This window comes from Protopterus annectens, chromosome 3.part0 (assembly GCF_019279795.1).
Source record: "Protopterus annectens isolate FY-2018-M chromosome 3.part0, PAN1.0, whole genome shotgun sequence".
Classification (NCBI taxonomy): Eukaryota; Metazoa; Chordata; order Ceratodontiformes; family Protopteridae; genus Protopterus; species Protopterus annectens.
Genome location: NC_056731.1, coordinates 1325221883 through 1325237621, shown reverse-complemented (window position 1 = coordinate 1325237621; position 15739 = coordinate 1325221883).

Genomic DNA, 15739 nt, shown 5'->3' with positions numbered 1-15739 from the left:
TTGCCTTTCTAAAAATCTTTGATTAAAAACAACCATCCCCTTTGCCTATAGTAATATCCAAATAATTTAAACATTTATTGTCCTCTTTATAGGTAAATTTTAAAAAATCAGTAGAATCTGAAATATACTTAAAAAATTCTGAAAAATCATCCTTCGTACCCACCCATAAAAAAACACAGCCCCAAGAGTATTCGCCAAATACACTGCAGACTACAGGGCGTACAAATTTACCCTTACTTAGATGATATATTGATCCTTCACCAGGATCCTCTCACCCTGTTTCAACATCTGAACTTGGTTTGCAGGATTCTACACAATCTAGAGTTCACTGTCAATCATTTAAAGTCCCAAATGACCCCTTCACAAGACCTTGTTTTTCTGGGGTGCAGGATAAAAACAGACATGATGTCAGTCTTTGTCCCTACGCAAAATGCAGAAGTTTTCACACAAATCTTCCAATCCCTCCTACCTACCACTACCATCCATGTAAGCTAGAGAATTTCTTAGGATACTGTGATTCATGGCTTCATTGATCCCATGCTCCCTCTAGCCAGGATGCACATGAGGAAGGTTCAGTGTGTATTGAAAAATTATTGGAACCAACACATCCATCCCTTGGAAGCAAATCTTTCTCCTCTTCCTTGTTTAAAAAAGGAATTCAGCTGGTGGATATCTGCTATCATCCTCAATCAAGGAGTGCACTTAGAGATTCCTCCACCCAAACAGCACCTTTACACAGATGCAGCAGACATAGGTTGGTGAACTGTCCTTCACAGTACCAACATCCAGCACAAGGTGCAGGGGGAATGGTCCATTCCAGAAGGAAGGGACCACATCAATCTAAAAAAGTTAGGGGCCCTTTACTTGGCAATTCAGGCTTTTCAAGGGATCCTTCTGCCAGGCATTGCAGGTCATCACAGACAATGTGACAGTCCTTTGATACATAAACAATAAGGGAGGAACACAAATCCTACCCTCTATGCAGTCTGGCAATTCAAATCTGGTCTCAGGCAACAGCACTACAGATTTACTTACAGGGAGTGTAAATCTCATCAGAAGACAACATGATGGCAGACACCCTGAGCAGGACCTTAACACCCTCCCATGAATGGATGCTTCACAGGGAGGTGTTTCTGGGTTTAATTCACAGGTAGGGTATTCCCCAGGCAGATATGTTTGCCTCCTCCCAGAACAAACAGATGCCCCTCTTTTGCACAAGGCTTTCCCATCCACTAGCTTGGAAAGTGGACACCTTATCCTTCTCATGAGAGGGAGTGTTCCTTTATGCCCCCCCCCATTTCCATTGATTCACAAAGTCCTCCTCAAAATACAGAAGGACAAACCAAAAATCCTGTTGGTGACTCCCTTATGGCCAAGGCAGCATTGGTTTACTGTACTTTTTCATCTAGCCAAGGGCAATCACCACTGGTTACCTCACTCCTACGACCTACTCACACAAGACAAGGGGTCCCTTATTCATCCCGATCTTCTCAGTCTGACTGTGTGAGTAATAGAGTTTTTGATCCCCTTCAGGCACCTATATTCAGATGACATACTCAATGTTCTGCAGGAGGCCAGAAAACCAAGTACTAGACGAAACTATTTATTTAAATGGAAAAGATTCTCCAATTGGTGCCGTAAGAGTAAACAGGGCTCATCTAAAGTTTCTGTTCCACTGGTACTTTCCTACCTATGTGAATTGCTGCATTCAGGGTTGGCTTATTCTTCATAAAAGTACATCTTTCTGCCATTTCTACTTGCCTTCCTCTGACTTCTCCCCTGGCTTCCAGGCTAGATGTTAGGCTGTTTCTGAAAGGGGTCCTTCATGTCAGGCTTCCTCATAAGCCCATTCCCCCACCTTGGGACCTTAACTTTGTGCTGGAAAAAACTTACATTAGCTCCTTTTGAGCCAGCCCATTCTTCCACTGTCAAGTTTTGTACTTAGAAAATAGTCTTGTTAGTAGCTCTCACTTCTGCCAGGAGGATATCTGAGATACAAGCCCTTATGGTATCATCTCCCTAACTTGTCTTCCATAAAGATAGGGTTTCCCTAAGGACCAACCCCTCCTTCATGCCAAAAGTAGTTAATGAGATCTCCCTAAATCAGACCATTAACTTTCTTGTCTTCTACCCTCGGCCACAGAACTCCTCATTAAGAACTTTGCATTCCTTGGATGTTCATAGACAACTGAGGATGTTCTTCATGTTTCACTGTTGCAGTCATCACATTTGGGTTATCTGCCTACAGGTAGCCCTCAGCTGGCCTTAATACCAGAGTCTTGGGATTTCTGCATCCGATGCTGTCACTTCTGGTCATCAGGGATATAAAACATGTAGCCAATGCCATTACATCAGTCTTTCTTGGCCGTGCCCGAAGCAGAAGCAGTTCACAAGTGCTGGTCGGCCAACTCCTGAAATTTTCATTTTCAAGTTTCAGACCTGAAGTCTTCTTTTTTTTTTTCCATAATAAATCTTTATTATTATATTATTTTCATACACAATGAAGAACAAAAATAACATATATTCACAAAACAAAAACCATTATCTAATATCACTAATAACCACACCCTATAGATAAGCACCCCGTCGGGGATCCTTTTTTCTTGCTCTAACTGACGTCAGAAAAAATTAATAATTGTCTTGCCTGTGGAAAGCAGATACCTCCTAGAGAGTTTCATTCTTACTGCATCACCTGTTTAGGCCCAGACCAAAACGTCCCTCACTGTCAGTTTTGTGCCTTGTTCAACGCCCGAACTATTCATCTTCGGGCAATTTTTGTAGCTAAATTCTTTCTCTCTGTCTCCGTATTCAAAATGGCTTCTATAAGCCATCCGACTACCGATCTTCCAAAAAAAGTAAGGATAAAGACAGAGACAGACTGCATAGGTCCAAAACTAACGAGGATGCTACCGTTAAGCTAGTCGCCAGTCCACCTGTTCTCACTGAGGTGCTTTCACAGCCCCTGATACTCGCTTTACAGATTCGCAGACTTCTCCTGAGACCCATTTGGAGTCCGGTATGCCGCGAGATGCTTCAACTATGGAACCTGCGGATGTCTCTACCTTGGATGGGTCTGGAGCTGCTGTGTAGGCACTGGCTTCTGAGGGTGTAATCAAGCCTACCGATTTTCATATTAAACTGATGACTTCATTTCAAGCCAAGAATACTGAATTTCTCAGGCCTAAAGTTTGCACTATGCCTAGAAACCGACAACCAAAGCACATTCACAGGCCCACATGCCTCAAAAACAAATGATTAGAATGGCTGAAGACCTTATTACCTTAATTAGGGGAAGCCAGCCTTCCCCCTCAAAGAGACCTAGAACTGATTTTTCTTCTGATTAGGCATCTGATATCTCTGTTCCTTTCGACTACTAGGGCATACCCTTATCTACCTATGAGGATTCTGATGCAGAGGATTCCATTCCCTCTGCTTCCCCTCCACAAGATTTCTCCTTTGGTGAAACCCTGCATACCCTTAGGGAGCATTTCCGCTGGGAAAGCCAGGACTACTATCAGTCCAAAAAGAGACTCAGGGAATTTATAAACCTGCCTCAGCACAGGCCTGTAGCTATCCCTCCTGTTCTGGAGATTGTAGATGATGTTTTCTTGGAATCCAGCCTTACCCTGGATACTTTGCCTCCAGCTCCCAGGAAACCTGACAGTTACTATAGAGTGCCTGACTCACAGTTTCCTTTTCAAGAATCCTACTGCAGATCCAGAGACCATTTTGCAAGGACCTAAAGGCATTAAGGCTACTTCTGCCAAGAATCATCCTACCTCTTCTGACAGGGATTCTAGGGCTTTAGACAGATGGGGTAAGAGGGTATACACCTCTGCTACTCTGGCCATTAGGTCTTTAAATTGCCAGTTTCATATGTTAAAGTATCAGCAGCATATTATCAGGTTAATTAAACAGCAAATGATGTTGATTCCTGACTGTGCAGAACACAAAGATTTATAAGAGTTAATGCATTCTGCTAACCAAGTTGGTAAACATACTTTGCAGTGTGGTTTTCATGCTTTAGAAGCATCTTTCAGGGATGCTGTCACTGGGTCTGTTCTTAGAAGGCATGCTTGGCTTAAGGAACAAAACTTGCTAGATCACGTCAAAGCAAAATTACTGGTTGCACCCTTAAACAAAGGGTCCCTATTTGGCAATAAAGCAGAAAAAGTCCTCAAAAGGATGGAGGAGAAAGCTAAATCTATGCAAACTGTTAAAGATGTCTTACAAGTACAGCCACCTAGATTCAGTAGGCATTGGCCTTCAAAGAACTGGCCCTGTCCAGTTCCTTCCAGGTCTTCTCATTCCAAACCCAGGGGGCAGCAGACCATCAAGACTTCAGTCTCAGATTATGCACGGATCTAAGCAGTGGGGTGCTCCCACATCCAAAATGGGGAGAAGTAAGCCACCACCTATGGTAAAAATTGCACAATGACTTACACTTAACTCTTCCAAGCCTTGCTCAAGTACTTGCACCTTTAGGAGGAAAACTCACCATGCATGCAAAAAACTGGGAATACATTACCCAAGACAAATGGGTTTTAAACATTGTTTCCCAAGGATACAGATTCCACTTCCACTCACGCCCAACCCTAAGTGGCTGGCCAGATCTCCCCCCAAACCAGTGGATGGAGACCCAAATGCAAGTACTTTCTCTCCTCAGCATCAAGGCTATTCAACCTGTCCCAGCAGAACAAAGGGGACAAGGCTTTTATTCAAGACTTTTCCTGGTTCCCAGAAAAGAAAGCTCCTGGCGTCCTATCCTGGATCTGTCTATTTTCAACACCTTTCTGGTGGTTCCAAAATTCAAAATGCTGACTCTCCCAACAGCTGCTTCCTATGCTAGCCAATGATTCCTGGCTGGCAACCCTAGACTTAAAAGAAGCTTACCTGCACATCCCCAAAAGGGAATCTTGCAGGAAATACTTACACTTCAGAGCAAGCTCTATGCACTATCAGTTCTCTGTATTTATGTTTGGCTTATCTACTGTGCCCAGGGTATTCACAAAGTGCTTAGCTCCAGCCATTACATTTTGCAGACAGAGAAATATTCAGATTTACCCATACTTGGATGATTGCTTGATTCAGGCAGAAAGTCAGGACTTGCTATTACAGCATCTGGCATTTGTAAAGAGACTTCTAACTTTAATGGGGTACATCATCAACAAAACAAAATCACACCTAGTACCCTGCCAACAGATTGTGTTCCTGGGAGCAAGCTTGAACACAACTACCCAGATGGCATTCCTCACTCCAGAGAAACAAAATTTGTTTGACAGACTACGTCAACCTACTGGCCACAAATACCCAGCTATCTGCAAAGAAAATACTGCAAGCTCTGGGGTTAATGGCCTCTTGCATTCTGTTAATTGCATATGAGGAAACTTCAATGGTACCTAAAATGTCTATGGTGTCAACATTCTCAGGACCTAGAAACTATGCTTCTTATCATTCCTTGTCTAAGGACAGAGTTCCTTTGGTGGGCAGAGGCCTGCAGCCACAACAATGGACTCTCTTTCACTCTACCGCTTGCCGCCCAAACCCTAACAACAAATGCATCAGACTATGCATGGGTGGCTCACATGGTAGGGCAGTACATTCAGGGCAAACGGAACCAAAAGCGGATGCACCTGCATATCAATCAAAAAGAAATGTTAGCTGTAAGAATGGCTCTGACAGCCTTCAAAGGCCTTTTTCTTCCAGTACAACTATTGGTAAAGATGGACAACACCACAGTTGTGGTACATAAACAAGCAGGGGGGAACCCATTCCTACCCTCTCTGCAGACTAGCCATGGCTCTGTGGAACACAGCCTTGAGCAACCAGGTGCACCTACAAGCTCAATTCCTGCCAGGCAAAATTAATTCACTGGCAGATGACTTAAGCAGAAATCTCAGGGACCCACATGAATGAAAACTGGAACCCAAAATATTCAAGCTTTTGAGGAACCGATGGGGGACACCAGAGGTGGACCTGTTTGCTTCCCCTCTGAACTATCAATTGAACAAATACTGCACCAGAACTCCCCACAGCCAAGCTTGGAAAGTGGATGTCCTGTCCTTTACCTGGAAAAGCCTCTCAGTCTATGTCTTTCCCCCTCTGCCTCTCCTCTCGAAGGTTCTACTAAAGATCAAACAGGACAAGCCAAGGACAATCCTGATTGCACCAGACTGGCCATGCCAGTGCTGGTGTACCCTCTTTTATGCAGTCTGATAGTGCTAGAACCATGGCACCTGCCTCAGACTCCTTCCCTGCGCGGGACAGATTCTACACCCTCAGCTGCAGACCCTGAACCTTGCAGCCTGGCTAATCACATGATCTTACCACCAGCAACCCTCAGTAAGTAGGTGCTGGATGTCATTTCTGAGGCAAGGAGGCCTAGTACTAGAAAATCCTATTCAGAAAAGTGGAAAAGATACTGTTCCTGGAGCCAGTCTCAGGGGATGGCCACAACTATGCCCTGCTTTACCTCATATACTAGATTACTTAACAGAAATGCTCCACAAGGGCCTATCCTTCTCTTCAATTAAGATTCATGCCTCTGCCATCTCAGCTCATTATAATACTGAACCACCCCTCTTTTCTCATCCTCTGGTAAAACGGTTCCTTAGAGGGGCCAAAAATATAAGACCCCCCCCCCAGGAGAGCTCCCACTCCAGCCTGAGACCTTAACTTTGTATTGGAAAAACTAACACTTCCACCCTTTGAACCAGCTGCTACAGCAGAGTTAAAATTCCTATCATGGAAAACAGCTTTACTTCCAGCCATCACTTCGGCAAGAAGACTGTCTGAGCTGCAGGCCCTTATGGCAGCGGAACCCTTCATTATCTTCCATGCGGACAGGGTTTCCCTCAGGACTAACCCATCTTTTATGCTCAAGGTGGTGTCTAGTGTGGCTTTAAACCAGTCTATTCATTTGCCTACTTTTTTCCCTAAACCTCAGAATAAAGGGGAAAGGATACTGCATTCCCTGGACATGCACAGACAGCTTAGATATGATTTGGACAGGACTAAGCCTCTCAGAAAATCTGACAAACTGCTAGTAAGCTTTGTTGCAGGGGCAGAGAGGGCAAGGCCATTTCAAAGCAAACCATTTCCAAATGGACAGCACACTGCATCCATTTCTGCTACAAGCACCATGGAAAACCTACCCCACAGGGAATAAGAACACATTCCACTAGGGCTACATCTACCTCTACTGCATTTCTCAGAGGAGTCCCTACCAGGGACATCCTGGAAGCTGCAACCTGGAGCTCTGTACACACCTTCACCAAACATTACCACCTGCCTATCATTTCTAAATCCAGAGCTGGATTTGCTACAGCTGTCTTACAGGGCCGGATTGCCAGTCCTAATGCTTCTTAATCTACCTCCACCCTTCCTTAGCTTTAGGAATCAACCCAAATGTGATGACTGCAACAGTGAAACAGGAAGAACATAGTACAGTTGTGTACACATACCATAAATGTAGATGTTCGAGTGTATTCACTGTTGCAGTCCTGGTTACCTTCCCTCCATCCCCCCTGATTGTCTTTGCTTTCACCTATCCTTTTTTGGTTTGGCATATCTTATACGTGTATTTGCTTTTTGCTGGGGGATGTTCCACACCATATAATTGCTTCCTATTTTGGGGGCACCTGACATCTGGGGCAAGAAAAACTGATGTAATGGCATCGGCTGCATGTTTTATACACCTGATGACCTGACATCATGGAAGAAGTGACAGCATCCAAAGCAGAAATCCCAAGACTCTGGTATTCAGGCCGGCTGAGGGCTACCTGCTGGCAGGTAATGCAAATGTGATGACTGCAACAGTGAATACACTTGAACATCTTCATTTATGGTAAGTGTACACAACTGGGCATTCTACTTGGACAAGACCAAATCCCTCAAGCAATCTGATGCTTTTTATCTCCTTTCATCCCAGGGCCCTAGGAAAGGCTGTGTCTAAACAGACAATTGCCTCTTGGATTTCTAAGGCTATTGCGTTTTGCTTCTCCTATCGTGGGAAACAGTTGGACTCCTCTGTCAAAGCCCATTCCACCAGTGCTGTTTCCTGATGATGTTCTTTGTGTTTCACTGTTGCAGTCATCACACTAGGGTTATGTGCCTGCAGGTAGCCCTCAGTCGGCCCGAATACCAGAGACTTAGTAGTTCTGTGTCTGTTGCTGTCACTCCAGGTCTGATGTCAGGTCGTCAGGGGTATAAAAACAAGCAGCCAGTGCCATTACATCAGTCTTTCTTGCCTAGGAGCCCAAAGCAGAAGCAGCTCGCACGAGTGCCAGTCAGCCACTACCTGAGTTTTCGTTTCTGAATTGAATTATCCTGAAGTCTTCTAAAGCTAAGTACCCCATTGGGGATCCTTTTTACTTGATCTGATGTCAGAAAAATTTAGCAATTGTCTTGCCTGTGGAAAGCAAATACCACACCAAGATTTCCATTCTTACTGCATCACCTATTTAGGCCCAGACCACGACGTACCTCGCTGTCGATGCTTGCCTTGTTCAATGCCTGAATTATTTGTTGTCGGGCACTTATTGTCGCTAAATACTTTCATTCTCGATCTCTGTATTCTGAAAATGGCTTTGATAAGCCATCCGACTACTGATCTTCCGAAAAAATGTAAGGATAAAGACAGACTGCATAGGTCCAAAGCTGCCGATGACACTTCCGTTAAGCTAGTTGCCAGTTCACCAGTACTCAGTGAGGTACTTTTGCAGCCCCTGATGCCCACTTCAGTGGATTCACAGGCTTCTACTGAGATCTGTTTGGATCCACGAGAGTCTTCTTCGACTACGGAATTTGCAGATGTCTCTACCTTGGATGGTTCCAGAGCTACTGAGCAGGAACCGGCTTTTGAGGAAGTTCTTCGCACTACCGATATTCGACACAGACGACTTCTTTTGCGTCTTCAGTTTGGTCTAAAACTACTGAGTTTCTAAGGCTAAGAGTACACTCTATGCCTAAAAAAAAATGACAAAAACTCATGCACCTGCTCCCTTGCCACAACATCAAATGCTTAAAATGGCAGAAGACCTTATTATGTTGATTAGGGGAAGTCAGCTTTCCCCTGCTAAGAGAAAGAGACCTGTCCCCAGCAGCTTCAACAGACCAAGAGTCAGACGACTCTGAGGTATCTGATTATGAAGACATGCCCTTATCTGCTTATGAGGATTCAGATGCAGAGGAATCCATTCCCTCTGCTTCACCTCCAGAGGATTTTTCTTTTGGTGAAACCTTACATACTTTGAGAGCATTTACACTGGGAATGCCAAGACTATCCTCAGTCCAAAAAGTGACTGAGAATTTCTAGATTTGCCACAGCATAGGCCTTTAGCAATACCCCCAGTCCTGGATGTTGTGGATGATGTCTTTATGGAATCCAGTTTAACTCCTGATACCTTACCCCCTTCTTCTTAGGAAACCAGACAGGTACTACAGAGATGTTCATCGTGTTACACTGCTGCAGTCATCACAGTTGGGTTATCCTGCCGTCAGGCGGTCCCACAGTCGGCCAGAGTTCCAAAGTCTTGGTCCAGCGTCAGTTGCTGTCGCTTCTTCCCTGATGTCAGTGCACCAGGGGTATACAAGAGTCATCTGACGCCATTTTCTTCAGTCTTTCTTGCCGCCCGATGCAGAAGCAGTTCGCAAGTGCCGATCGGCCAACTCCTGTGATTTTCAAATTGAATTTCAGACCGAAGTCTTCAATAAAGCTAAGTACTGGGGAACCTTTTCTTGCCTTAGTCCGATGTCAGAAAAAGTTAACAATTGCATTTCTTGTGGGAAGCAAATACGTCATAAGGACTTTCATTCTTATTGTATTCCTTGCCTAGGCCCTGACCACGACGTCATTGGTTGTCGGTTTTGTGCTAGGTTTAATAAACGAACTATCAAACATCAGTTTGATTTCGCCCATTACTTTGGTAGGAAATTTAATTATACCATGCCGTCGGAGCAACCGACTACCAGCATGCATAAAAAACGCAAGGATAAGGACAGGCAGCCTAGACCCAAACCAGACTCCGAGGCCTCTGCTGGGCCTGTTGCCGGTTCTCCAGTCTTCAGTGAGGCACCTACGCAGCCCCTGACGACTGCTGATTTTAGAACCACAGACAGCTTCTGATTCACAAGCAGAGAGCACTAGGCTGCTGCAGCCTTCTTCATTAGACCCTTCCGACTCCAGAGCCGAAGGAGATTCTGGTGCAGTAAAAACACCTTCAGTTGCAGAAGATGTCTTCAGACCAACTATACTCACCATTAAATCTTATGCTAAGCTAAAAACCTCTATTAAAAACAAAAAAAGACTGTGCATCAGTCTCCAGTGCAAGGCCCCATGCCTAAGAAACAGATGCTTAAGATGGCTGAAGATTTAATTACCCTAATCAGGGGTTCCCATCCCCCTCCTGATAAAAGGCCAAGACAAGAGGAAGATTATGCTTCCTCTGACCAGGTTTCCATTTCCTCAGATACCTCAGAGGAATAGGAATACTCTTTTCCCCCTTATGAAGATTCTGATGCTGAAGAGTGTATTCCCTCAGCATCTCCTCCAGAAGACTACTCCTTTGGGGAAACTTTACATACCATGAGGGAACATTTTCACTGGGAAGGCCAGGATTACTCTGATTCTGAGAAAAGGCTCCGAGAGTTACTTTTACTTCCCCAGCACAGGCCGCTTGCAATCCCTCATGTATTAGACATTGTGGATGATGTTTTCTTAGAATCTAGTCTTAATCCAGACTCTCTACCTCCTTCTCCAGCCAAACCAGGCAGATACTACAGAGTCCCTGACTCACACAAGTTCCTATATAAAAGCCCTGTTGCTGACCCAGAAACAATTTCCCAGGGTCCCAAAGGGATTAAGGCCTCTATTGCTAAAAATCCTGTACCCTCTGAAAGGGATTCCAGAGTTCTAGATAGATGGGGAAAGAAGGTATACACCTCAGCTACTCTAGTTATGAGAGCCTTGAATTGCCAGTTCCACATGCTTGAAATATCAACAATTCCTGATGTCTCGATTAAAACAAAAAATTAGCACACATTCAGAGCGGCCTGATTTTAAGGAAATGCAGGCTCTGTTACATGCAGCTGAACAGGTGGGCAAGCATACTTTACAATGTGGATTTGATTCATTGGAAGCTTCCTCTAGAGCAGCAATGACTGGGTCTGTCATACGTAGACATGCTTGGTTAAAAGAACAAACCCTACCAGAATCATATTAAAGCAAAGTTACTGGATGCACCTTTACAACAGGATGTTTTATTTGGTGTAAAAGCAGAAGATGTTTTAAAGAAAATGAAGGATAAGGCAAAATCTATGCAGACGGTCAAGGATTTTTTACAGGTTCAACCCCCTCGCTTCAGCAGAAATTGGCCAACAAAAAACTGGTCCTTTCCAGCATCTGACAGACCGCAGAGGGGCAAATACAGATGCCCAAGGGGCAGAGGTCAGTCACAAGGCCCTTACAAACCTCGCCAATGGGGAGCCGCTACCCAGAAAGGAGGGGAAGACAGGCCCCAAACTAACAGAAGACAAACACAATGACTTAATCCTCAGACTGCCAAGCAAATCACTCTTGGCAGCTCCCTTGGGAGGAAAATTAGCTCTTTTTGCAGACAACTGGCACATCATCACAAAAGACAAGTGGGTTCTAAACATTGTTTCACAAGGATACAAATTCCACTTTCACATCTTGCCAAGGATAAAAGGAATGCCAAACCTGCCACCAAATCAATGGGTGGAGGCACAAAAACAAATTACAGCTCTCATGAACATGAGAGCCATTCAACAGGTACCTACACAGGAGCAAGGACCAGGTTTTTACTCAAGACTCTTTCTAGTCCCCAGAAAGGACAAAGCCTGGAGACCCATTCTGGACCTTTCAATTCTAAACACCTATCTCCAATTACCCAAATTCAAGATGCTCACACTACAGCAGCTTCTTCCCATGCTGGGCAAGAAGGCTTGGCTAGTAACGTTGGATCTCAAGGAGGCATACCTGCATGTCCCTATCAGACAAAATTGCAGAAGATACCTCCTTTTCATTGCAGGTTCAACTCATTATCAATTCTCTACACTGCCCTTTGGCTTATCTACTGCACCCAGGGTCTTCACAAAATGCCTGGCACCAGTAATTGCATACTGTAGACAAAGAGGAATTCAAATATACCCATACCTGGATGACTGCCTTATTCAAGCAGAAAGCAAGGACATTCTTTTAAAGCATCTGGCATTTGTCAAACACCTTTTAAGTTGCCTAGGGTACACAGTAAACGAAAAGAAATCAAAACTAGTGCCCTCACAGAACATAACATTTCTGGGTGCCAGCTTGAATACAATGGCCCAGATGGCTTACCTCACGCCAGACAAGCAACAACAGCTGACTCAATACTTCAAAATGATGGCAACAAAGACCCAACTCCCTGCAAGAAAAATTCTGCAGGCCTTGGGATTCATGGAATCTTGCATACTCCTAATACCATTTGCAAAACTGCATATGAGAAAATTACAATGGTACCTGAAAAGCGTATGGACTCTGCACAGCCACAGCTTGGAAACAATGATACCACTCATTCCCTGTCTTCAACAGGAGTTTCTATGGTGGACACAGGCATGTCACCTCAACCAAGGGTCAGCCTTTCACCTTACCCACAGCCAGGCAAACTATCACAACAGATGCATCGGACTATGCCTGGGGAGCACACATGGCAGGACAGTGCATTCAGGGCAAATGGGCTACAGATCAAAGGCATCTACATATCAATCAAAAAGAAATGCTAGCTGTGCAGAATACCCTAACAGCTTTCAAGGACCTCTTACATCCAGGACAACTCCTAATAAAGATGGATAACACCACAGTAATGTGGTACATAAACAAACAAGGGGGGGCACACACTCCTACCCCCTATGCAGGCATGCAATGACCTTGTGGAACACAGCACTGACTTTACCAAGTTCAACTACAAGCACAATTCCTGCCAGGAAAGAAAAACACATTGACAGACAACCTAAGCAGAAACATCATGAATCCCCAGGAGTGGAAACTGGATCTACAAGTATTTGCAATGATAACTCAAAAATGGGGATGCCCAGGCATAGATCTGTTTGGCAACCCCCAAAACTACCAACTTCGAAAATTTTGCACAAGGACATTCCACCCACTAGTTTGGAAAGTGGATGCCCTCTCATTCAGTTGGAAAACATTAACAGTGTATGCTTTTCCTCCACTGCCTCTTCTAGCAAAGGTGCTGCTGAAAGTCAGATTAGAGAGACAACAAATGGTACTCATTGCTCCAGACTGGCCACGCCAACACTGGTATCCAATACTAAGGAACATGGCCCATGGCCCACCATGGATTTTACCCCAAATTCCTCACCTGCTCACTCAGCAAAACAATCAGATTCTACACAGCCAGCTCAAGACCTTAAATATGCTGCATGGCAAATTACCTAAACAACCAGCCAACACCTCTTCCTAAAGCTGTTATGGATGTCATTCTGGAGGCCAGGGGGCCCAGCGCCAGGAAAACCTATTCAGACAAATGGAAAAGATTTTTAGCCCGGAACCAGGCTAAAGGCCAAAACCCACTTGATCCAAACATTCCTCAGATTCTACAATATTTAACTGAGATGCTGCACAAAGGACTTTCCTTTTCATTTATTAAGATCCACGCCTCCTCAATTTCAGCTCACTACAGCACGGATCCTCCTTTATTTTCACATCCACTCCTAAGACAGTACCTCAGAGGGGCTAAGAACATAAGACCGCCCAGGAGAGCACCAACACCAACTTGAGATCTCAACTTTGTTCTGGAAAAGCTTCCACTACCGCCCTTTGAACCAGCTACTTCAACTGATTTAAAGTTTCTTTTATGGAAAATTGCCCTGCTACTGGCAATAACTTCAGCTAGAAGAGTCTCAGAGCTACAAGCCCTAATGGCAGTGGAGCCTTTCCTCATTTTTCATCAAGACAGAGTCGCTCTACGGACTAACCCTTCCTTTATGCCAAAGGTGGTATCCAGTGTGGCCCTAAACCAAACCATTCATTTACCCACCTTTTTTCCAAATCCCCACAACAAAGGAGAAAGACTCCTGCACTCTTTGGACATTCACAGGCAATTACGTTACTACTTGGATAAAACTAAGGCTTTCAGAAAATCTGACCAGCTCTTTGTATCCTATGCTTCATGATCACAAGGAAAAGCTATCTCAAAACAGACCATTTCAAAATGGATAGGACATTGTATACGGTTTTGTTACACACATCATGGGAAACTGGTACCTACTAGCATTAGGTCCCACTCCACCAGGGCTACAGCTACATCAACAGCCTTTCTCAGGGGGGTACCAACCAAGGATATTTTGGAAGCTGCAACTTGGAGCTCAGTGCACACCTTCACCAAGCACTATCATTTGCCTGTATACTCTAAGACTAGAGCTGGCTTTGCCACTGTAGTTCTGCAGGGCCTACTAGCTTCTCCAAACCCTGTTTACCTCCACCACCCATCCTTAGCTTTGGGATTCAACCCAACTGCGATGACTGCAGCAGTGTAACACGATAAACATAGTGCAGTTTTGTACCTACCATAAATGTAGATGTTCGAGTGTTCACATTGCTGCAGTCCAGGTTACCCTCCCTCCATCCCCTCTGAACCTTTCTATATCTTTCTATCTCAAACAACCTTTGTGGTGTATTTGCTTGTAACTGAAGGTATTATTTGTATTTTTCTGTACATGTTTCATTGGCAATATGTATTGCCCTCCTACTAGGGGGCACCTGACATCTGGGGCAAGAAAAACTGAAGAAAATGGCATCAGATGCCTCTTATATACCCCTGGTGCACTGATGTCAGGGAAGAAGCGACAGCAACCGACGCCGGACCAAGACTTTGGAACTCTGGCCAACTGCGGGGACCGCCTGACTGCAGGATAACCCAACTGTGATGACTGCAGCAGTGTGAACACTCGAACATCTACATTTATGGTAGGTACAAAACTGTACTTTTAAAATTCCTTTTCAAAAATCCTACTGCTGAACCAGAGGTCATCTCCTAGGGGCCTAAAGGTATCAAAGCAACTTACAGCTAAGAATCCCACCCCTTCGGACAGGGATTCCAGAGCTTTAGACAGATGGGGTAAGAAAGATATACCTCTGCAACTCTCGCCATTAGGACTTTGAATTGCCAGTTTCACATGCTGAAGTACCAACAACATATTATGGAACTTATTAAGCAAAAAATAACTACCTTTACTGACTGTGCAGAAAATAAAGAATTAAAAGAGCTTATGCATTCTGCAAGCCAAGTCAGCAATCATACATTGCAGTGTGGCTTTGATGCCCTAGAAGCATCTTGCAGGGCAGAAGTCACTGGTTCTGTACTGAGAAGGCATACTTTGCTTAAGGAGCAGACCTTGCCAGATCATGTCAAATCAGAGTTATTAGACGCTCCTTTGAACAAGGACAATCTGTTTGGCACCAAAGCAGAAGAGGTTCTTAGAAAGATTGAAGAAAAAGCTAAATCTATGCAGACAGTCAAAGATTTCTTGCGAGTACATCCTCCTAGATTCAGTAGGCATTGCCCCTCGAAACATTGGTCCTTTCTAGTCCACTTAAGGGCATCTCAAACTAGACTCAGGGGAAACAGAGCCCCGGACTACAGTCTCAGGTTATGCAGAGATCTAAGCAGTGGAGTGCCTCCACCTCAAAAACAGGGACTGCTAAACCACCCCCTTACGGAAA